This window comes from Neofelis nebulosa, chromosome 3 (genome assembly GCF_028018385.1).
Source record: "Neofelis nebulosa isolate mNeoNeb1 chromosome 3, mNeoNeb1.pri, whole genome shotgun sequence".
In the NCBI taxonomy this organism is placed as follows: Eukaryota; Metazoa; Chordata; class Mammalia; order Carnivora; family Felidae; genus Neofelis; species Neofelis nebulosa.
Window position 1 is genome coordinate 99,164,278 of NC_080784.1, and position 26,128 is coordinate 99,190,405.

The 26,128-nt window shown below is 36.1% G+C and overlaps 1 long non-coding RNA gene across 1 annotated transcript in view; it reads left to right on the forward strand.

The window, feature by feature from the left end:
- The first annotated feature begins 595 nt into the window (after positions 1-595).
- The window catches only part of LOC131507097 (uncharacterized), a 62,161-nt gene continuing 36,628 nt past the window's right edge, over positions 596-26,128 (forward strand). Inside the window, exons 1-2 of the long non-coding RNA XR_009259326.1 lie at positions 596-959; positions 24,826-24,965. This is a non-coding gene — a long non-coding RNA (uncharacterized LOC131507097). The remainder of the gene's footprint in view (positions 960-24,825; positions 24,966-26,128) is intronic.

The window sequence follows — 26,128 nt, forward strand, 5'->3', positions numbered from 1 at the left end:
ATAATACTGTGTTTGTCTACTGCCAAAGGTGAGTTCTATCCTTTGTACTTCCAAGGAGTCATTTTTGTTTTTATTTTTTTTAATTAATTAATTAATTTAGAGAGAGCACAAGGGGTGGGTTGGGGGGGGGGGGTTGGTGACAGAGTAGGCCCTATATTATCAGCACAGAGCCCAATGCAGGGCTTCAACTCATGAACTGTGAGATCATGGCCTGAGCCGAGACCAAGAAGAGTCAGATGCTTAACTGACTGTGCCACCTAGGCCAACTGCCCCCTTGCCGAGGGTCATTTTTAAAGACACAAAGCATTAATATCCCGTTTGTCAGGACCTGTCAATTCCTAGGATTTTAAACCTCCATTTTTCAGGGCCAGTACCAATTGATTGTAATGTGCAAGCTCAGTTCTACATCTGTAGTAAGGGGGAAATTCTGGCTTTAGAAGGAAGAGGTGAAGTAGTTTTAGCTCAACTCTGTTAGAATAAGCACTCTGTTAGAATGTTGCCCTCTGGCACTTGCACAGTTGTCATTATTGCCATTTTGCCTTGTCCTAGCCAACCAGACATTCTCTAATACTCATATCTCTGTCTAGATATGGACCTTAATGGGATGGGAGCCTTGCCTAGCTCATATCATACTCTTTTCTTATTCTTGACTACATAGCCTGGGGATCTATAACTTGTTGGTACAGTGTCCAGACACTAGCACCCATCTTTTTCCTCTCAGGGCACTCTTTGATCCTGGCCTCTGTATGCCAACTGCCTTGCAAATGTATTTTTTCTCTACTTTTCAGGATGTGCAGCTCAATCTCTGCCTTCTGGAGCCTGACCACTGCCACTACACATCTAATTTAGCCTCTGGCTCTCTGTCTGGACCATGTCTTCTGGTGATTCCAGAAATGAGACAGAATGAGAGCTGTATCAAATTATGTGCAATAAAATATTAAATTTTATATGTTGATAAGGTGAGTCCATAAACACTGTGTTTCTACCATGAAGCAGTCATCATGCTAGGTAGTAGTTTTCAGTGGATTCAATCTATCAGTCCCTGGCTGCAGTTTGTCTTCCTTTTAATAAAAGTCTCAATCTTGCCTGCACTTCTGTTTAACTTTCATAGTACAGTTTCTTTAATCAAGTTGTAATTTCTTTATCTCCACTGATTGTTCCTAAAGAAAACAAGCTCCTTATCTGAGATCTGATTAATAAACTCATCATAATGATAACAATATGACTTAGACACTTAATCCTTATTTTGTAATTAACTTCTTTTTCAGTTTTAAGTTCATGTGTTAATCATATTTGAATTATAACAAATTATCAGTCCTTGGCAAACTGTTATTATCACCTGCTATTAATCTTGTATTTACTTTGGATTCACACGATATTAATGGCTTCCATCATGTAGCCTTTGTTATACAGCTACTTTCATCCCTTTGAAGCACAACTTACAAAAGGTGCTCTTCATGGTCTTCTTTTCCTTCCCAGAGTCTCTTAGATGTTCTTACTTTCACTCTTCTTTCTTTTGTGAGTTTCATCCCATAGTTTTGCAAATGACTAAGGAGATAGACCCACAGACATGATTTCTTTCCTTTTTCACCTTACTTTGCTCCCTTCCTTCATGCCTCGTTTCTATCATCATGCTCCACTTTATCTTTATTCTGTAATTCCTCCCCTCGATGGTCCTGATTATAGATGATAGCTGAGACTCACCAGACCCTTGGCAGAAGCAAGGGGAACACAGTTCGGGTTGCCTTTTCCCTAACTCCCACAGGCCTGTCCCTCCAGATGTTCTCACTGCTCTCACTGCCCCTGCTGACCCATGCCTCCATGACACACTTCACATGCTCTCCCTCCTCTGCCTCTGAGCAGCCTATGGGAGTTACTGCTGCAGCTCTGTAACCTCTCAGTGTCATCATTCTCAGATTCTCACATGTGAACCCCAGCCTGGCTCCCTTGCAGCAGTTATTCACAAGTAGAAAGTCATTTGATATGCAGTCACCTCATGTACTTGTATTATTCCTCAAGACCCTTTGCTTACCAAAAAAAAAAAAAAAAAGACCCTTTGCTTACCAAGATGAAGAAGTTGGGGCACAGATAGATTAAAAGTCTTTGGAACAGTCACAAGGCATTTAAATGTTATGAGTTGAGCCTATGGCTGGATATCTTGACTTCTAAGAAATGTGGGACAAACTGGGTGTTAGGAATGTCTGTATCTATATGGTCTAGTTTATTCTCAGACAAAAATACTAATTTTTAAACATGCCAATTTACTATTACTAGGTTGGATTTAAAACTAGCATAAGGAATGTCATTTCAAGTTTATTTTATTTTTTTAATTTTTTAAAGTTAATTTGTTTTGAGAGACAGGGGGAGATAGAGAACACAAGCAGGGGAGGGACAGAGAGAAGGAGAGGCAGAATCCCAAGCAGGCTCCATACCATCAGTGCAGAACCCGCTGTGGGGCTCGAACTCACGAACTGTGAGATCATGACCTGAGCCAAGATCAAGAGTCGGATGCTTAACTGAATGAGCCATCCAGGCACCACTGTCATTTCAATTTTAAGTGAAAATATTTCAGGGTTTTTTTTCTTTTTTTTTAGTACCAAAGGTTCAAACAGGAAGATCTCAGAATTTGTTTTTATACATTTGCTGGATTGGATGTGGACTTTGAGGGAACTTATAGTTTAGTTTTACAATCCTTGTAAGAGTGTATTACTTGGAGAGGGTCTATTGTTTCTTTTCACCACAAGAAAAGTAAATCTATACCTTCAACTACAAATATTATTTCAGTTATTATAAACTAATTAGTGTTGTAAAGTACCTTAACTATTTACAAGTGTATCTCTAAAGAGCTCTGATAACTATCTCTCAACCTGATTTGTAATTCTTGTAAAAATATAGCTGTGTAATTCCTCCAAAATATAAAACATCAGAAAATATTCCTGCTGGCTTCATAGTCAAGATCTTTGTTTTTTAAATTTTTTTTAACATTTATTCATTTTTGAGAGATAGAGAGAGACAGAGCATGAGTTGGGGAGGAGCAGAGAGAGAGGGAGACACAGAATCCAAAGCAGGCTCCAGGCTCTGAGCTGTAGGCACAGAGCCTGATGTGGGGCTCAAACCCACAAACTGTGAGATCATGACCTGAGCTGAAGTCTGATGCTTAGCTGACTGAACCACCCAGGCGCCCCCACCCCCTTTTTTTTTAAGTTTATTAGTCTTGAGAGAGAGACAGAGACAGAGACAGAGAGAGAGAGAGAGAGAGAGAGAGAGAGAGAATCCCAAACAGGGTTCACACTGTCAGCGTGGACCCTGATTGTGGACTGGATCTTATGAACCATGAGATCATGACCTGAACTGAAATCAAGAGTTGGAGGCTTAACTGACTGAGCCACCTAGATGCCCCCATAGTGAAGATCTTCATTTCCAGAAATAATGTTTATTCAGAATTAACCTTTTAGGCTGTATCAACTCAAAACCAAAACAACAGTCTGAATAATTAAAGGCTGAGTCAAACTAAAAATAAACGTCATTGTCCCCAACCAACTAAATGACTCAAATGCAATCTGTTTGCTTAAGCTATTTCTAAATGATATGATTCATAATATGTCAAAATGCATGCAAAATAAGTTTTCAGTAAAGGTATATTTATTTTAAATGTTTTATACAGGATACTATGTAAGGCAGCTAACAATGATATATAAGCTATGTTCCAAATAAACAACACTTATGAGAACCTTGTATGTTCCTGATATTTTCCTAGTGCTCTGCATGATGGAGATCATGGTGGTCCCTGAGGGCAATAGTTCTGCTTATAGGCATTTAATGCTTTGTTTGGGAAATAAGATGAAAATAAGAGGAAGAATGTATACATATAAAATATTAGTTTTAATTCAGCTTCTCATAATATCTTAAAATGTTCGAGTGATCTTAAGATTTTTAAAATTAATAATACATTCATATTGTGACATATTTATGACTCATATAGTTATATATTATTTTGAACTTCCCATTTGTTTTATATAGAGACAAATTTCTCACCTTTTAGAAGGGCTTTGCTTTTTGCAATAAAGTTCTATGTAGTAACTGAGAAATGGTATTTGAATTTAGAAAAAAAAAAACTTATAAAATGGACCCATGTGACTGGAAAGATTAATGAATCTTCAAAGAATGACTTCACGGAAATGAGTAAGTTCTATGACATTTTTAATGAATTTTTAATGTGAAGTTTACTCCTTAAAACTCCAAATATGTAATTTTTTTTTACCAAAAGTAAAAATCCCTAAAGATTAAGGTCCTCTAGTATAGCACAAATTTGTTTTACAGGTATGAATATTCTTTTGTTTTTTTGTTAGTGTATTTGCATGGGAGATGTTCTCTATGTTCTTGTAGTGTGAAAACACTTTTTCTGAAGTTTCTTACAAAGCTTCACAACTTCTAGTGTGAAGCAGTATTTACCCTATAATTCATCTAGCTATTAGTTAATTTACAAAAGATCACTGAGAAGTATAATTTATAATTGAACAGGCTTTACAATAAATAGACACACATGTAGGATATATTGTTAAGATCTGAGAAGAAAGGAATAACAAAGGGAGATGCTGAAGAGGAGTAGGACGATATACAAAGAGAGACAGATTCAACAGAGAATTGCCCTGTTTTATATACATATTTTTCAAAATCAAGTGAGAGAATTTTCTTTTCCTTTCTTTTTTTTTTTTTTTGAAGTTTACTTATTTATTTTGAGAGAGAGAGAGAGCACAAGCAGGGGAGGGGCAGGGAGAGAGAGAATTCTAAGGCATGACAGAGGCCAACTCAGGAACCACAAGATCATGACCTGCATTCAGACGCTTAACTGACTGAGCAACCCAGGCACCCTAGGAGCATTTTCTGTAAGATATTTTTCTGTACCTGCTCATGTAATTCAAATTTAACACTATTTTACTTTTTTCCTACCCAAATACATTTGTTACTATATTTCTCTATCAGTTACATCTCCAAAAATAATGTTAATAAATGCAATAATTAGTCCTTCCTTTCACATATGTATGTAGATATGATATTAAAAACAAACAAAGCAGCATTTTTGCACCATTAGTCTGCTATTAACTACTAACCATTCAAACTAATGTGACTGAAAAGTTTATAAGCTATTAGAGTTTGAAAACTGAACTCTTAGCGATTAAAGGGATCACTAAAGGAGTACATGAAAATCATAGTTTACCAATTTGAAGAATAGTATTCAATGACCTGATGTTTACTTTCTTTTCATAAAGTATATTTTGAATAAAATCATAAGGTGGAGAAGGGGAAATCATATAACTCCTCTCTTTCTAGTACTCTCTAGCCACTGAAAATTGAATATTACATCTAATTCTCTTATGCTTAACATTCTACCAAAGTTTTAAGTGATTACTTGCCATGCAGTCAAACAGCCTCATGGACATTAATTTTGTGAATCACATTTTCCCTAGGCCACCTGGTCTTCTATCCCTTGTTCTCTTCTAGCCTTTATGACTTATGTCAAATGATATCTCCTAAAAGACTTTCCTAATTCCTATGGTATATGCATATCTGTATTATAAAACTTAATGTATTTTACTGAATGTGCCTGCTTATGTATCTAAGTCTCTCCCATGTAGTATGGTAAGTTCTTGAAGTGGTTATGGGGTGAGAAATGAAAAAGAAAGCAGACACCATATAATTAATATCTTAATCACTTTATTTTCTTTAGGACCTAAGAGAGTGTAGGTGTTTTATAAATATGTTTTCAGTAAGGGGAGATGGTTATTTCATGATCACCAACTGGTCTTTCTCCATTTTTTTATATATATATATATTTTTTTTAATTTATTTTTTAAAATTTACATTCAAGTTAGTTAGCATATAGTGCAACAATGATTTCTGGAGTAGATTCCTTAATGCCCGTTACCCATTGAGCCCATCCCCCCTCCCACAATCCCTACAGTAACCCTCTGTTTGTTCTCCATATTTGAGTCTCTTATTTTTTTGTCCCCTCTCTGTTTTTATACTATTTTTGCTTCCCTTCCCTTATGTTCATATGCTTTGTATCTTAAAGTCCTCATATAAGTGAAGTCATATGATATTTGTCTTTATCTGACTAATTTCGCTTAGTATAATGCCCTCTAGTTCCATCCATGTAGCCACAAATGGCAAGATTTCATTCTTTTTGATTGCCGAGTAATACTCCAGTGTGTGTGTGTGTGTGTGTGTGTGTGTGTGTGTGTGTATGTATATACCACATCTTCTTTATGCATTCATCCATCGATGGCCATTTAGGCTCTTTCCATACTTTGGCTGTTGTTGATAGTGCTGCTAAAACGTTGGGGTGCATGTGTCCCTTCAAAATAGGCATACCTGTATCCCTTGGATAAATACCTAGTAGTGCAATTGCTGGGTCATAGGGTAGTTCTATTTTTAGTTTATTGAGGAACCCCCATAATGTTTTCCAGAGTGGCTCCACCAGTTTTCATTCCCACCAGCAGTGCAAAATTGATCCTCTTTCTCTGCATCCTCACCAACATCTGTTGTTACCTGATTTGTTAATTTTAGCCACTCTGACTGGTGTGAGGTGGTATCTCATTGTGATATTGATTCGTATTTCCCTGATGATGAGTCATGTTAAGCATTTTTCCATGTGTCGGTTGGCCATCTGGATGTCTTCTTTGGAGAAGTGTCTATTCATGTCTTTTGCCCATTTCTTCACTGGATTGTTTGTTTTTTGGGTGTTGACTTTGATAAGTTCTTTATAGATTTTGGTTACTAACCCTTTATCTAAAATGTGGTTTGCAAATATCTTCTCCCCTTCTGTTGGTTACCTTTTAGTGTTCCTGATTTTTTCCTTTGCTGTGTGGAAGCTTTATATCATGATGAGGTCCCAATATTCATTTTTGCTTTTGTTTCCCTTGCTTGCAGAGATGTGTTGAGTAACAACTTGCTATGGCCAAGGCTGAAGAGGTTTTTGCCTGCTTTCTCCTCAAGGATTTTGATGGCTTCCTGTCTATGTGTAGGTCTTTGATCCATTTTGAGTTTATTTTTGTGTATGGTGTAAGAAAGTGGTCCAGGTTCATTTTTCTGCATGTTGCTGTCCAGTTTTCCCAGCACCACTTGCTGAAGAGACTGTCTTTATTCCATTGGATATTCTTTCCTGCTTAATCAAAGATTAGTTGGCCATACATTTGTGGGTCCATTTCTGGGTTCTCTGTTTTGTTCCATTGATCTGAGTGTCTGTTTTTGTGCCACTACCATACTGTCTTGATGATTACAGCTTTGTAATACACCTTGAAGTCCGGGATTGTGATGCCTCCTGCTTTGGTTTTCTTTTTCAAGATTTCTTTGGCTATTTGGGGTCTTTTCTGGTTCCATACAAATTTTATGATTGTTTGTTCTGTCTCTGTGAAGAATGCTGGTGTTATTTTGATAGGTATTGCATTAAATATATAGATTGCTTTGGGTAGTATTGGCATTTGAACAATATTTGTTCTTCCTATCCAGGAGCATGGGATATTTTTCCAATGTTTTGTGTCTTCTTCTATTTCTTCCATAAGCTTTCTATAGTTTTCAGTGTACAGATTTTTCACCTCTTTGGTTAGATTTATTCCTAGGTGTTTTATGGCTTTTGGTGAAATTGTAAATGGGATCGATTCCTGGATTTCTCTTTCTGTTGCTTCAATATTGGTGTATAGGAATACAACTGATTTCTGTGCATTGATTTTATATTCTGCAACTTTGCTGAATTCATGGATCAGTTCTAGAAGTTTTTTGGTGGAATCTTTTGGGTTTTCCATATAGAGTGTCATGTCATCTGCAATGGGTGAAAGTTTGACCTCCTCCTGGCTGAGTTGGATGCCTTTTATTTCTTTCTGTTGTCTGATTGCTGAAGCTAAGACTTCAAATACTATGTTGAATAACAATGGTGAGAGTGGACATCTCTGTCTTGTTCCTGATTTTAGTGGGAAAGCTCCCAGTTTTTCCTCATTGAGGATATTAGCGTTGGATCTTTCATATATGGCTTTTATGATATTGAGGTATGATCCTTCTCTCCCTAATTTCTTGAGGGCTTTTATCAAGAAAGGATGCCATATTTTGACAAATGCTTTCTCTGTATCTATTGAGAGGATCATGTGGTTCTTGTCCTTTCTTTTATTGATGTGATGAATCACATGATTGTTTTCGGATATTGAACCAGCCCTGCATCCCAGGTATAAATCCCACTTGGTCGTGGTGAATAATTTTTTAAATGTATTGTCGGATCCGGTTGGCTAATATCTTGTTGAGAGTTTTTGCATCCATGTTCATCAGGGAAATTGGTCTATAGTTCTCCTTTTTAGTGGGGTCTTTGTCTGGTTTTGGAATCAAGGTAGTGCTGGCTTCATAGAAAGAGTTTGGTTTATCAATTTTGGTAATTCTTTCAAAGAATCAGCTTCTGGTTTCACTGATCCGTTCTACTGTTTTGGTTTCGATAGCATTGATTTCTGCTCTAATCTTTATTATTTCCTGTCTTCTGCTGTTTTGTGGTTTTATTTGCTCTTCTTTTTCCATGTCTTTAAGGTTTAAAGTTAGGTTGTGTATCTGAGACCTTTCTTCCTTCTTTAGGAAGGCCTGGATTGCTATCTACTTCCCTCTTAGGACCACCTTTGCTGTGTCCCAGAAGTCTTGGGCCATGATGTTATCATTTTCATTGGCTTCCATGTACTTTTTAAGATCTCCTTTAACTTCTTGGTTAGCCCACTCATTATTTAGTAGGATGTTCTTTAGTCTCCAAGTATTTGTTATCTTTCCTAATTGTTTCTTGTGGTTGATTTCTAGTTTCACAGTGTTGTGGTCTGAAAATATGCATGGCATGATCTCGATCTTTTTGTACTTGTTGAGGACTGATTTGTGTCCCAGTATGTGATCTGTTTTGGAGAACATTCCATGTGCACTGGAGAAGAATGTATATTCTGCTGCTTTAGGATGAAATGTTCTGAACATATCTGTTAAGTCCATTTGGTCCAGAGTGTCATTCAAAGCCATTGAGATTAGAGAAAAGGGGGGAAAAATGAAAAATTTGAAAAAATGAATACAATGAAATAAAATGAAATGATCGAAGTAAAGCAGAATTTGAAAAATTTACAAAAAAGTAAAAACTAGAGTAGAAAAAAGAAAAATATTTTTAATAAAAATTGAAAATAAAAATAATTTTTTCTCTTCCTATATTCAAGAAAAAGAAAAGAAATGAAAGAGAAAGAGAAAAAAAAGAAAATTGAATAGATGGACCAGTGAACAGACTTAAATACGATTAAATACATCTGTTTCCCCTAGAAGTCAAACTGTGAAGCAATTTATAGTCTGCAAACTAAGCAGTTGGAGAGACTTGTGGTGTTCCTGAGAAGCAAATTTGGCCCAGGGTCTTAGTGTAATGGCTCCCTTCTCCACTAGATGGCGTTGCTTAGCTTACTGGAGTGGATTGTTGTGGCACTTGTAGGTGTGTATGTACATGCGCAGGGGGGGTGAATATGGCGTCACCCAGCTACCCAGTCTCTAGTATCGAAACTTTATTCTCCCCAATCAGCAATTGCGCACCCGTCCTTTGTCTCCAGCTTCCGTCCACTCCCCGCTTTTACACTGTCTGTGAACAAGCTGTCATGTCGCCAGGAGGCACCTTCCTCATGAGTTTTATCTCATATGCAGCTGTGTTTCCCAACCCCTCACTTCTGAGGGACTATGGCTTTGGCCCACTCAGACCTTCTTGGGGAGGGGGGTCTCACCAAACAGTGGCTTGGTGCTGGCCGCACCCAGGAACCTTCGTGGGACCATGCTGCTGCTGATGCCCAGAGACTGTGGCTGGGTGCCAGCCTACCCCAGAAAATGTTCACCGCGATCATGTAGCAACAGCATATCAGGGATTGTGGAGAATCCCAACACACATCTGGCACGAGGCTTCACCCTTAACAACCTTGTTCCAGCACCAGCGAATGTGGTTGTTCTCTGGGGTCTGTTGGCACCTTTGCCTATGGGGGCAGGGTGCACAGCCTCTACCAAATGTCCTCCCAGCAGGGGAACCACCTCTCCACTGTGGCCCTTGGGCTCCTGAACCTCACTCTGCTCCTGGGGATTTGCTCTTCCCACCAGAGCACCACCAGATATGAAGCTGTGGAGTTTCAGACTGTGCCCTCCCCCTGTTTACAGAGTCTTAATGGAATTTAAACCCTCTCCTTTCTCCTTTCTGCTTTTTTAATTCAGTCCCTGTGGTTGTTTCCACTTTTCCACTTTCTCTCCAGTTGCTTTTGGAGGGGGGTGCTTTTCTCATACTCTACCCCCACCATGTCTCTGTCCTCTCTCTGCAAACAAAAACAGCTCCCTGCCCTCTGTGGCTTCTCTCTCCCCAGTTCTGTGCCATGTATCTGCTGTGTTCTGTGGTTCAGGTTGTGCATATTGTTGTGTTAATCCTCAAATCAGTTTTCTAGGTGTGCAGGATGGTTTAGTGTTGATCTGGCTATATTTCATGGATGTGAGATGCAAAAAAAAACTTCCATGCTGTTCTGCCATCTTGGCTCCTCTCCTGGTATTTTTCCATTTTATGGCCTATCTTTTAATAGTCTGTATTGTGATAACTAATATTTTATCTAATGCATAAATATTCTTACTTTCATCTTTTGTAAAATTTATTTAAATTTTGTTGGTGACGTTGTGGTTATACTCTTCACAGGTCATTTATAGACCAGTGTGAGGACCATTGAATTTAAAAATCACTTTCATAGTCCAAAGATCTTTTCTAATATTGTTAATAATTTAACAAATGGGAGACTTTGATGATTAAGGAGATTTGCAAACAAAATATGGATTTCTCTACAACCTCATAATTACTCCCCTTCTCCTTAAAAAAAGTCTCTTCCTTAGAGTCTTGGAATGTGGAAGACAGCCCTTCATATGTTTATCCACTGAAAGGTCTCTGATAATTTTGTCACTCTTTAGAGGCTTATGTTCTTAAATTGGAGTATTATTTGCATACCCTTTTTTAAAATTCACATTCTCAACCTAGTAAGCTTCTAAAAATGATACGGAAAGTTGATATGAATGGAAAAAAAAATGAAAATCTGTTTTCTCCCCACAGCATGAGAGTGTGAGGGTGGAGGATAGCATATTAGACTCTATTAGGGAGAGTATATGCCATATAGCCCTGTGTTTTAGCTAAGGTGCCACTTTGAGAGGGTGTATTTAAACTCAATCCCCATGTCTGGAAATGTTGAGCATAATTGCAATCTGACACTCGATGAAGTAAATTTTTTTTAAATGTTTTCTTGCCTAAAGAAAGCCCCTTTTATTTAAGGGGACCCAGGCTACTGGTGATGAAGAGTTCTAGATCCTCCTCTCTGGAAGTGATAGGCATTCTCCTGTTTTTGTGCTTTTATTTGTCTGCAGGATCCTATGATTCTCAAGTTGGGAATGCAATCGGTCCCTGGAATTTTCACCATCCTAACACTCACTTGGTCATAGGTAAATTGATTACTGTAGCTCAGTTGCTCTGTGAACAAAGCTCTCTGTCTGTTTTGATTTTCAGTCCTCACTCTTCATCTGTCATGCATCATATATTGTTTTTTTCTGCACCATTACCCACAGTGACAGACTAGACCAGACTGTGTCATTGACTGCAGACTTCATTGCAGCCCCTCCAGAATTGAAAACATATTGCTGATTATTATGTTTAAAGTTCCTAACCTGTATGCAATCTGTTTAGGGTAAGAAGATTTTGATGTTAGCTTTCTGGTTTTTTGAACCATGACAAAACTTAAATCTCTCAGGCTACTTGCAAGGAAAACCAGATCTTGACCATGTAAAACTAAGGAAAGGCAGGAGAAAAAGAAATATAAAGTAAAAAAGTTGAAGGCAGACTTTTATCCCAGGAATCAACTTGCAGAAATTGCCAAAAAGGATACAATTTAAAAATTAAACTTGGTTATCATCCCATCTCATTTCAAAGGATTTGAGTCAAAGAGTAAATAACTATTTTTTTCTGTTTTAGAAATAAAAGGTAGAAATATGAAATGAGGTATTTTTTAAATCACCATGCCAAAATTAATTTGTTTAAATGTATTTTCACCTTCAAAGTAGATGCTGTAGGATGCTATAAGCTTAATCACACAGTATGATCCTTTACATTGCTTTTTAGATTCCATTGGATACTTTGTAGGATAGCTCCAGTTGATGGCAATTACTAGTCTTTTGTGGATTGTTATATTTTTTTAAATGGCCAAAGTCCTTTGGTTACATATTTCATCAGTAGGGAGCATATATAAGCTGGATAATATATTTTTATTCTAGACTGTCACTTAAAAACAATACACCTGATTTTTGTGTGTAGGTTACTGATAAAAATTGGTTCTAAGATAATGCCAGAAAAAAAGTGCCAATAATTCATTTGTACATATACCTTCTTGTGTTTATATTTTATTTTCAAATAGTTTAAAGACTCTCCATAGATTCCAAATCTATTGAAAGATAACCCACTAGGTATCACATTACTTCTCCTTTCTTCTCCCTTTGTAACTAGCCACTCTTTCAGGGTATTTATAGCAGTTGAATGTGAAGAGCTTCCAGGTTTTCTTCTAATTCCATGCCTCAGTTTGTATGGAAGACAGTGCCACTTTTTTTCACAGTAGAACTACTAGCTTTACCTTTTCATATTCAAAGGGAAATTAATTATTTCCCCTCCCATTGATTGTAAATTTCAAACTATCATATTGTTCCAGTTCCCTTATTATCAATGTTATCATCATTTCCACTTGTATATCTTGCATTTTTCTTCTTTGCAATTGCAAATGGGAATCTTCATATTTCTTCTTTGCTGTTCACATTATCAAATTATATCTGCTTCATATTCAGCAAATCAACATGACTGTTGCTCCATACTCATTCTTCTAAGATACATGAGTTCATATGCCGCTTTACTTTGATAATCAATTTGCTTTAGCAGGTCCATGTTTAGCTGCAGGCTTCATTGGTTGCGGTCAGGAATTGGATCTCAACTACTCTTTGTAATTATCTTTTGTGATTAATAAAGTACCAAGCACCGTGGCACTATGGGAATGAATATGATTCAATATGTAAAACAATTCTTAGGGACCATGATAATGATATTTGTTTATATGTCAAATAAAGCAATCATAATATGACCCCTGATAGCCCAATTATATTTTAATAGGGCTTTTCAGTGAACAATCTGAAACATTTTAGATGTTTGTCATCTCATCTGTTGACCTTTCCAGATTCTGTTAAACTTTCCAGCCATCTGCCCTCTTCACCCACATCTGTGGTTTGAAGGTATAAGCAGAAGGAAAGATGCTAGGAGGAGTCAGTCCTAAACTGACTTCAGGGTCTTCCAGAAGCATATCACTATTCATGTCAATATTCCTTTGTGAAATACACAGTGAACTTGTTGAATATATCGTCATGGATTGTGTGAAATGGACAATAGACAAAGAAGTCAGACATAGCTTTAAAATTATTGGTAGCAAAATGTGTCATATCATTAACTCTGTGATTATCTATGCTTATGGTTTGTCTGTGTACTCAATTCAAAATGTTCAAATTGTGGAAGAGAATGTGACTCCCTGATGTAGTATGATATAGATCAATACTGAGGAAAAAAAATTACTTTCAAACTGAAAGGACCTTTAGAATAAAAGCATAACATACTTTGTTGCCTTATTGACAAATATTATAATGAATTTAACTTACTTCCCAAAGTCAACAACCCAATTTTTATATTTAATAACTCTCATCTTCCATGATAAATACTGGATGAACCATCCAAAATCAATTCCAGATTGATTATTTTCATGAGACCGTAAAGTCTCTAAGGACGCCATCTAATCATGGCGCCTTCCTCTTCACATTGCCTGGGTTTCATATAATTAATGTCAGTACAGGAAGGATTATAGATTCATTTAGAGCATGTGATGTGAAAATTTTTAGGGTATTTTTAGCTTCAAGATTATTGTCTTCCTGCATAACCTGTGATGCAATCTATGAAATTAATTTATAAAGTTATACAATAAATTTTGTCGAGTTTAATTATTTTCTTTTTTTTAAATATATGAAATTTATTGTCAAATTGGTTTTCGTACAACACCCAGTGCTCATCCCAACAGGTGCCCTCCTCAATACCCATCTCCCACCCTCCCCTCCCTCCCACCCCCCATCAGCCCTCAGTTTGTTCTCAGTTTTTAAGAGTTTGAGTTTAATTATTTTCAACTTAAAAGTAATATAATACAAATAACAATTCAAATAGTCCTTATTCTTTTCCTTAACCCCTTATCAACATACATGCATACATTATTTTCAAAGTTTCTATGGGGTATGGGGTAGAAAAGTGTTACCTGGGAGAAATTATTTCCTTCCAATAAGATATAAATATGAAAAGCAGGAATTTGTTTTTTTTTATTTGTACTATTTCTATATATGGTTGCATTTGTGGGATAACATTTCATCAGCTGATGATGTTTAATTGAGTCTTCCCAAAAAGAGTATTGGACCCTAGAGAAATTCTTAGGGGCTCTACTGCTCAACCTCATCATTTCTTTCTCTCTAGGTTCATATTGAAGTTAGCCCTTGGAGGTAAAAGCTGAACCCTCCTTCCCCTGAAAATAAACAAAGCTTGACACTGATGAATGCTTACAGTACTTTGTTCTAAACTAGAACACTAGTTCAGTAACTTAAATAGAAGTTTAGTAGGGGAAGAATTGCATAGCCAAATATTACATTCTTTTTTTTTTCACAGCTCCATAGATTTTATGACACATGATATATTGAAAAAACAAACCAATAACTTACTTATTTGCTGAGGAGAATGTTAAAAAGAAATGCTATCACATAAAATGTACTAATTTTAAGATATTGCCTAATATCAGATGTATTATGCATAATGCATTTAGGAAATTCTGCATTATATATTTGCTTCATAGAAATTTACATTCAGCTGTTGTAGATTAAAAGTTTTATCTACAGAATAGTATTTGGGAATTACAATTCTAGAAAATAATATACAGACTTTTTCAAAGAACATACTTTACGATATTTTCTTTTTACTTCTGTTATAATCTTGTCTTTTACATTTTCACCATACAGTCTCCAATCTTTAGTTACAACCAAATAGACAAGTTCCCTGAACAAGCCACTGTTTTTCTTACCCTGGTGCCTTTTATATATTGCTTCTTCTGCATGGAATGAAATTTTATCCACTTCTTTTTGGTGAATTTTTATTCTTTCCTTAATATTATATTCATTTGGAGATCCATACTTGTCACTATATAAATTCATACTACTTTTCTTTTAATTCTTACTGTGCAGTTAATAGCTCAGGTTCTAAATCTTACAATTTCTTCCATATTCTGTATACAGGTCTGATTGACTTTTCCTCTTTAGAATTTTTATAAAAATAGAAGCAGCCATCGTATTTTCTTAAGTAAGAGCAGAATTATTACTTTTAATAAAAATAAAACTTGGGGCGCCTGGGTGGCTCAGTCGGTTAAGCCGCCGACTTCGGTTCAGACCATGATCTCACGGTCGGTGAGCTCGAGCCTGGCGTCGGGCTCTGTGCTGACAGCTCAGAGCCTGGAGCCCGTTTCAGATTCTGTGTTTCCCTCTCTCTCTGCCCCTCCCCTGTTCATGCTCTGTCTCTCTCTGTCTCAAAAATAAATAAACGTTAAAAAAATTTTTTTTAGAAAATAAATAAAACTTGTGCAACAGGAATATTCTCATATTTAATGTAGGCATGGTCCGTGATGGTCCTCAGTGATTGTGGGCCAAGCATCAGCCACTAGAATATAGAATATTCTTATATAAAACATAAGAAAAGGAAATTGATTCCACTTGTGAGTTAGTAAATAGATATAGTTCCTGACCTCAGTTTTGTGTGTGTGTGTGTGTGTGTGTGTGTGTGTGTGTGTGTATGGTGTATTTATGCTTCTAATTGTTGGCTGCCATTCAAAATGAATGTTGTTTAGTTTGAGTATGCTATACAATTCACCCCACCAATTAAATCACTCTTAAGGGAAGAAAGAATGGTGTAGTCGGTTATTTGCTGCAATAAAGACATCTATGAAAATCTGGGATGGCCTGTCACTATCACAGTCTTGGTTGTTATCACAAACAGATAAGGAATGAAGAAGATATCAAAGAGATAAGGAACAAAAGTTGGGACAAACAAAAAATCTCTATTTTTATATTTTACTGAGATTTGTTTTTTATTATCTCTCGAGCTGGAAATAATGACAATTTCCCTCATTGAAGAAGCCTATTTACTAAAGGCTAGCAGCATAGGATAGATTTGCTAATCTGGATATTCTACATGACCAAGGTTAAACTTTTAATTTTTTTTTAACATTTATTTATTTTTGAGACAGAGAGAGACAGAGCATGAACGGGGGAGGGGCAGAGAGAGAGGGAGACACAGAATCGGAAGCAGGCTCCAGGCTCTGAGCCATCAGCCAAGAGCCTGACGCGGGGCTTGAACTCACGGACCGTGAGATCGTGACCTGAGCTGAAGTCGGACGCTCAACCGACTGAGCCACCCAGGCGCCCCAAGGTTAAACTTTTATACACAGAGGTTACCGTATGACAAATAAATAGACTTTGAGGAGTATTACAAAAACTACTTAAATCTCATCCCTTGAGAAGCATTTATTGCCCTTGTATCTTGAGGTTTCCTGTTGCTTCCTCATCTACCCATTTATTTCTTTCTGCCTGTAACACCATACTTTTATATCCTGGTATGTATTGCTTTTTCTCCTTCTAGACTGAATTCTTTTAGAATGGAAGCTAACTATGCCTTATTCAATTTTGTGTCCCTTTTACATAGTAATCAGGTTAGTAACACTGAGAAATTGCTAAAAAAAAGTTCAGTGAATGAATGGAATACATATGTGGAATAAGAGAAAAAGGATAGTATCAGAAGGTGGAAATAAATAGTGGTTATGAGTCTATAGCTTTTGCAGTTAGATAGATTCTTGAGTTCACTTGCCAGGACTATGACTGAGAACATATATTTAAACCTTTACAGAACTTAGCCTTTTTCATCTTTAAGGCAAGAAAAATATCTCCTTCATAGTTTTTATGAAGGTATAAATAAATGTCAGGTACATAAATACCTTTTCAGTACCTGGCACATGGGAAAATTTCCACTGTGCTATTGTTATCATATTAATAAGAACTGGTACTTTGGTGAGAACTGATTGTGTGCAGAAGAGCAGAAAATACTTTTTTTTGAAGTTTCATTTGGTCATGAGACTTACCTCTACCCTCTGCTACTGTACTCCAAATCCCCTAGCCTAGAGATGGCAAGCTCTTGTTCCAAGCTTGTATTTCTCCCTTTATTTATTTGTCTTTATTTTTCATTTCTAGTCTTGGTGGAAGAGTCTCACTGAAGGCATGGAAATTGTGATGGGCCTAATTTGATGTAATTCGGAGGTGGTCCTTCATAGTAGTACTCCAGTCTGATTCTGTTTACATATTATATGCTTAATGGCATATGATCATACTGAAATGAATGAATAATTCACGCCCCTCTAACTTTATTATTGACAAGTAATCTTGTTACTGGCTTCACATTTATTATTTTCAAACTCAATTCCCATCTCTTTGTAAATCGTTGTTGGCTTTAATAAAATTAATTTTCAAAAAAAGATTTTCTGAGCACAGTGGCCAAGTTGCACAACACTCAGGGATACCATTCATATTGTACTCTGTGTCATAGAGTCTATGAGAATTACAGTCTTTGTTGCACAATTCCATTCACATAGAATACAACTTGAATGGTATCCCATGGACTTGGGCCTCTGGGCACTGATATCAAGTATCACTGCAAGCTACAAAAACAAAGTAGCGTGACTATTATTGTTATTAGTTTTCCTAATAGTGCTGCACTCTCTCCATTTGACAGTGGAATTTAGGGAAAATTTCTCTCATTTGTAACTTTATTTAATAACTAACATGTATTTTCCATAATTAGAACATCATTTAGCAATTTCATGAGTTGGAATACTTTGATAGATAATATAACTGTAAAGAATAAACACGAAATGATGATGTGAAGGCTTCATTTTATTTCCTAGAAATCATGGCCACATATCATTGTTATGCATATAAGTCACTGAATCTATTTTTATTTTTAATAAAAGCTAGATATATTCAAAGATTATACATATTTTAGTGACTGTAATAAGTTAAAACCATTGTGGATAAACTAAGTTTTTTAAAGTGAATTTTATTTTAGAAAAGGGCCATATAACTTCATTTCAAATTTTTGTTCATATTTTAGATTTTAAAATAATGCATAATTTTAATTTAAAAATAAAAAGTTATATAAAATTTACTTGGAAGGATAAAATATTGATTAGATTAAATATGTTAAGTTTTACAGAAAAGATAACTTATAATTCGGAATTTCCAGTTCTAAATAACGAATATCAGAGAAATATTTTGAAATTCACACTGCAGAATTATTAAGGTTGCTATCACTTTTTTCCACATACCTATAAAATAGTTGTAGCATCATGTCAGGAGGTATTGTTTTATGTACATGACTTGCAACTCTGACTAAGGATAAAAGATTGTAAATGTAACTTATTCTTTTTATTTTTAATGTTTCTTATTTTATTTTTGAGAGAGAGAGAGAGGGAACAAGGGGGGAGGGGCAGAGGGAGACAGGGACAGAGGATCTGAAGTGGGCTCCACACTGACAGTAGAAAGCCAGACATGGAGCTCACAACCTGTGAGATCATAAGCTGAGCTCAAGTCAGACACTCACCCGATAGAGCCACTGAGGAACCCAAATGTAACTTATTCTTAAGAAATGCAGTAGCAGATGAGGCCAGCTGTTTCCCTGAAAATGCCAGTATATGCTCAGTTCTACCACCACTTCCCCACCAATGTCACCATCAATATATCACTGTCAGTATAACTAGAGGACTGTAAGTTCAAGTGTTCAGTTTTTTACAGAAGAATGCTTATAGTAAAAGCTGTTTCCCTTATTTTCCTATGGGGAGGAAGGAAGGGAGTGATCTGCTCTTTCATCGGCCTGTGATGAGGCCTCTTAGAAGATCACTGAAACATTAAAGAGATTATCAAGAAGAGATTAGCATTTTATTCCCCAAACGTCCAGTGGCACTGTTGCTGAGCTACAGAACCCACAGGGCCAAAATGGTGCTGTGTGTTACTGAAAGGGAGTTGGAAAGAATGCTTTTGGGAGAGTATTCTGGGTGTCTAGAGATGTGGCATCCCTGCTATGGGGAAGATGAGAAGGGAGCATAATATGTGTCCCTGGAAATTTTGGGGTGTCTTCAAAATGAGATACTTGTTCTTGAATCAGGCCTAGAGATTTCTACAACTCTAGAGAATCTATAGATCAGGATAGCAGTTGCCCACATTAGCCATTAGCAGGGGTGAAAGAACAGTGTCATGGGGATGCCTGAGAAGAGACCATCTCTACTATAAGCAAGTTGTCTATAGTTTCAGAGGGTTCAGAAGAGAATTCTAGCATTTTTCAAGGTGCCACATGGAAGAGCACAAAGGTTAGTGATGTTACTGTGTATTCAGGGAGTTGGTAGTGGGTGACAGCAGAACTAAAGAGACCTGGTGGTCAGTGACAGAAGGCATGCAAGAAGAAAACTAGTTGTGTGTGTGTGTGTGTGTGTGTTCTCTTTGGGACTGTCTATATGTAAGATCATGCCATTTGTGAATAGAGATAGATTTATTTCTTCCTTTTTAATCTGGATGCTTTTTATTTATTTATTTTGTCTTGCCTGGTTGCCCAGGTTAAAATTTTTAGCATAGTGTTAAATAGCAATAGTAACAGTGGGCATCCTTGTCTTCTTCCTGCTCTTAGGAGAAAAGCTTTCAGTTTTTCACCATTGAGTATGATATTAACTATGACATCTTCACAGATGCCTTTTATCACGTTGACAAAGTTCCCTTTTATTCTAATTTTGAGGTTTTTTTTTTTATCATGAGAAGGTGTTAGATTTTGTCAAATGATTTTTTTTTTTATTCTCCATTGAAATAGTCATTTGGTTTTCTCCCCCGCTTTCTTCTGTTAATGTGGTATATTACGTTCTTATGTTGGGCCACTCTTGTGTTCCTGGGATAAATCTCACTTGGTCACAGTGTGTAATACTTTTAATATTTGGTTGGACTCAGTTTGCCACTATTTTGTTGATAACTTTTACAACAATGTTTAGAAGGAATATTTGTAGTTTTCTTGTGGTGTCTTTTTTTCTGATTTTGATATCAGGACAATACTGGCCTCACAGGATGAATTAGGAACGTTCCTTATGTTTTTTGAATAATTTGAGAAGGATTGATATTAATTATTTAAATGTTTGGTAAAATTCACCAATGGAGCCTCTGATCATTGGCTTTGTGTGGGGGGTGGGGTGGGAAGGGAATGATTTTGGTTACTGATTTGATTCTTGTTTTGAGTCTCTAAGTTTGGTAGTAATATCTCCAATTTCATTTCTGATTTTAGTTATTTGTATCTTCCCTTTTAACCTTTGCGAGTCTAGCTAATGGTTTGCCAATTTTGTGGGCTTTTGAATAAACTAAATCAGCTTTGTCAATCTTTGTTTTTCTTTTCTGTATTTCTTTATTTAAGCTGTAATCTTTATTATTTTCTTCCTTATGCTATCTTTGAGGGCTTTTTGTTATTTTTCTAGTCCCTTAAGATATATTGTTAGTGATTTCAGATCTTTCCTCTTATTTGATGTGTTTACTACTATAAACTTATTATGAGTATTGCATTTGCTGCATAACATAAGTTTTTCTATTTTTTAAAAAATTTTTCTCCAAGAACTTTTAAATTTTTCATGAGATTTCTTCTTTGATACAGTGGTTGTTTAAGAGTGTGTTGTTTACATTTTCAGATATTTGGGGATTTTCCAGTTTTCTTTCTATCATTGATTTCTTCATTCCATTGTATCTGGAGAAGATGTTTTGCATTATTTTAATATTTTAAAGTTTATTGATTTGTTTGTGGTCCAACATATGATTTATCATGGAGAATAGTCCATATATATTTGAAAAGACTGTTCATTCTGCTGTTGTTGACTGGAATGTTCAATATACATCTGTTGAGTCCATTTGGTTTACGGTGTTTTTCAAGTCTTATACTTATTGATTTTCTTTTTTTTATTTTATTTTTTGTTTTTATTTATTTTTGCCACAGAGAGAGACAGAGCATGAGCAGGGGAGGGGCAGAGAGAGAGGGAGACACAGAATCGGAAGCAGGCTCCAGGCTCTGAGCTGTCAGCACAGAGCCTAATGCGGGGCTCGAACCCACAGACTGTGAGATCATGACCTGAGCCGAAGTCGGACACTTAACCGACTGAGCCACCCAGGCGCCCCTACTTACTGATTTTCTATATAAATATTTTATCCATTATGAAAGCAGGGTTTGGCATTTCTAGCTATTGTAGAACTATCTACTTCTCTCTTAATTTCTGCCTGTTTCCTTCATTTATTTTGTGTCTCTGCTGTTTGCTGCATATAGCTTTATAATTGTTTTATCTTGATGGTGAATTCTCTTTTATCAATATACAATGCCCTTCTTCGTCTCCTGCAACCGGTTTTGAATTAAAGTAGAATTTTTCTGATATTGATGTAGCTACCTCAGTTCTCTTGGTCATTATTTACATGGAATATATTTATCTGTTCTTTCACTTTCAGTCTATTTGTGTGAACTTTGTCCATTCTTTGCAGACTGTGTGTGTGTGTGTGTGTGTGAGAGAGAGAGAGAGAGAGAGAGAGACATTCCTTTAATGCCTTACCAGCACTTCTTGCTTGCACTGAGCCTAAAGAACTGTCAGAGCTGAAAGCTTAGGGTCTTCTCAGGTTTCTGAGTTTGTGTCTTAGTTCACCTGGGCTACCATAACCTAAATATCATAGACTGGATGACTTAAACAACAAACATTTATTTCTCATAGTTCTTTAGGCTGGGAAGTCCAAGACCAAACCACTATAGATTCAGTGTGTAGTGAGGGCCCACCTCCTACTTCATAGAAGGCTCTGTTTTTACTGTGTCCTTACATGGTGGAAAGAGGACTTGCAAGCTCTCTGGGGTCTCTTTTATAAGAATATTAACCCCATGCCTAAGGGCCCAATTGTCATGACCTAATGATTTCCCAGTGCTCCCACCTCTTAATACCATGACATTGGGAGTTAAGATTTCAAAATAAGAATTTGGGGAGGACACAACATTCAATTCATAACAGCATGCATTCTGCTTTTGGCGTGTATGTGACTTTCTAAATTCCCCCATTATATGTGGGGGATTTTGAATGCCCTAATTTCTAAAAAAAAAAAAAAATCACTCTCCAGGTTTTCTTTTGAAGGCATTCCATCCTCTGTTATTTCCTTCAACTACACACATACACACACACACACACACACACACACACACACACATATATAATTTATTATATATTTATTTATTTGTTTATTTTTTACTGTGTATTGTTATATGCCTTACAGTGTTTTTGAGGAATTCTTACTACTTTTCCAAACTGAATGATTTTGAGTTAGGTAAGACAAAGTACCTTAGGTCATTCCTTCAGTTATTCCTTAATTACGTTGTGAATGACAAATACAATTCTTCAAGAATAAGGTCTTCTCTACTCTCTCTGGAACCAGGAACCAGGAATGGGAATGTTGTCTGCCATATTCAAGACTGCTGCCAAGCCAGAAAAAGGAGTAGTTCAGGCCAAATAAAAATGCCACGGGCGCCTGGGTGGCTCAGTCAGTTAGGCATTGAACTCTTGATTTTGGCTCAGGTCATGATCTCAAGGTTTGTGAGTTCAAGCCCCACATCAGGCTCTACACTGTCAGCATGGAACCTGCTTGGGATTCTCTCTCTTCCTCTCTCTCCTTCCCCCCACTCACTCTCTCTCTCCCTTTTTCTCTCTCTCTCAAAATAAATAAACCTTTAAAAAATGCCACAAAGAATTCCTAGTGTTTTTTTTTCTTACAGTAACCTTTAGTATGTGATGATTCTATACTTGAAACAGTATTTTTACAAATATCATTTTTGTAAAAATATACTTATGAAACTTATAATATTGGGGCGCCTGGGTGGCTCAGTCTGTTAAGTGTCTGACTCTTGACTTCAGTTCAGGTCATGATCTCATGGTTTGTGAGATCAAGCCCTGTGTTGTTTTCTGCATTGACATGAGAGCCTGCTTGGAATTCTCTCTCTCCCTCTCCCTGCCCCTCTCCCACTCATGCTCTTTCTCTCTCAAAATAAATATAAAACATTTTTTTAAAAATTAAAAAAGAAACTTATAATATTTTAGTATTTCTTTAATTTCTTATACAAATTCTACAATCCTTTCATACAGCCCACATATACTATAATTAAATACTCCTTGTTGAAATAATTTTTAATGTTTTTTATTACTATCTTTAGCAACTTGATTCCATGACTGAAAAATTTGATTATTCTTTTATCATTTTGAGGCATACCTTGCTTTTTGCTTGAGTCTATTTTTAACACGGCTCTCAAAATATTGTCTTCTTATTTTTAAAATTATGATATAACAGATAAAATATTTATCATTTTCATAATTTTTAAGTGTACATTTCAGTGTGCATTTTAAGTGAGCATGTCCACATTGTTGTGCAACCATCACTAGTATCCATCACCAAAACATTTTTTATCTTGCAAAACTAAACTTCTTTACCCATTAAACAATAACTCCTCATTTTCCCCTTCTTCCAGCCTCTGGCAACCATCATTCTATTTTCTGTCTCTATGAACTTATTTCTCTGAATTTATGACTGTATTATTTCACTTAGCGTAATGTCTTTAAGGTTTGTTAAGATTGTATCATGTGTCAGATGTCTTTCCTTTTTAAGCCTGAATAATATTCTTTTGCATATATGCACCACATTTTACTTATCTATTTTTCCATAGATGGACACTTGAGTTGCTTTTACGTTTTAACTATTGTGAATAATGCTGCTACGTATATGGGTGTATATTCCCACCATTTTTACATTGCTTTTTCTTAGCATTTTCTTGGTTGCTATAAACCTTTGACTATTCTCTAGAATTCTAAAAGAGTTGGTTCTGACAGTTTTGTTTCTGATGTGTTTGTGAAAAGACAGACCTTGGAGCGACCTATTCCATCATTTTCACTGATGTCACTTGTCATTCTCATTTGCTCAAAATTATACAGTGGAGTTTTCCAGAGGCTATATGACGTGTGATAATTTTGTCACTCTAATGCCATCACTTTGAGGCAAGTCATTCAGAGTGAAAGAAAAGGAATGGAGTATTTGAAATGTAGACATGGTGAACTCTTGAAAAAATACTTCATTTTTTATAGCATTTTCAACTATTGATGTAAAACCCATTTACGCATCTTGTAGGTTAAGATATTATACTATATTCGTTGGGAAGTCAGGCGTAAATGCTGAGAAAATAATAAACCTTGAACATTTGACTTTGCTAAACGTTTTCTGAATAAATGACAAAAATAAAAGAAATGATGACACCGCCACAGTCTAATAGTATAATAACTCATTATATCAATGATTTATACAAATATAAAAACTGAATTAATATCCTGTCTTCAGCATTATACTTTTGTTTCTATAATGGAAATATCTATAGACATCACTGGACTTGCTGTTTTGCTTTTATCTGTTGATTTTAATCCCAATTAGTCATGAAGGAGATATTTTATGGGAATGCTTAGCAACAAACACTAGTGGCACTTAAATATTCTGGTTTTTTATATTTAATAATTGTTTATTCCAACTTTCCCTCTAATCCCAAAGGATTTTGATTATTTCACTGTGGACATGGAGAAAGAAGTGAAAGAATTTCATTCAACATTCATGGGGAAAGAGAATACAAAATGAATGTGTATGTGTTCAGATTGGCAGATGGGCTAGTAACAAGGAATGGAAAGATGAGGGTAAGAACAATCCTTTTTTTATCAAATTGATTAACACTGAAAGAAACACCCACTGTGTATTACAGGAGTGCTGAAACATGCTAGTAAGCAAACAGACTTGGTATATGTTTTGACTTCTTCGCATTTCATGATTCAGTTTTTTAAAGATTTAGCAAAATGTAATTTATGAATTACAATATCTCTCATTTTCCTGTGTATAGCCTTCTAATTGGGAAATCTTAAATAATGTTGTATGTATGTCTCTAAGTAATATATATATATATATATATATATATATATATATATATACATTTTTCTCTAAGAAGCAAACTAAAGAAAATGGACAAAGTGATCTAAAAAATTGCTTGAAATAGAAACGTGGCTCCATAATATTCTCTATGGATTGATGGTTAAATATTCATCTGAGATTGAATCTTTTGAAATTTACTTTTTGTTTTATGCTACCTCCCATGTTTATTAATCAAATCGTTCTTCGTTTCTTTGGAAATATTTCTTTTGTATTAACTGGTCTTGTGGCTTTGGTATTGGGCAGACAGTAGTGGTAGGAGAAAGGGAATCTGGGCTTCTTGAATACATGTTTTTCTTAAAAATGGTAGTAGTGAGAAACTTTCCCATTACAGTGTTAAGTTGAGGGTGGATTTTTTAAATGTAATTGTTATTATGAGGCACATCATTTAAATTGTTGAATATCTTTTTCAACTCATGATTTTCCTGAGACAACTTACACTGATGGTAATAAGTTATTAGTGGGGGAGACTGATGATACCTTGGTATGAACAAAGACAGTGACACCAAATTATACTAGTCATTTTATTCTTTACTGCCATGCACTCACATTAAAATTAAATGCCAGAGAAGGGGCCAAGATGGTGGAGCTGCTTGCCTCTCTCACCCTGAAATGCAGCTAGATCAATACCAAACCATCTTGCACACCTAGAAAACTGATCTTGGGATTAACACAACAGTCTGCACAACTTGAACCACAGAACTCAGCAGGTACATGGCGTGGAGAGGAGAACTGGGGGAGAGAGAAGCCACGGAAGGTAGGGAGCTGTGTTTGCTTATGGAGACAGTGGGGAGAGTACAGGAAAACCACTCCCCCTGAAAGCAGCTGGAGATAAAGAGAAAAATGGAAACACCCATAAGATGGGGAGAAAGGAGAA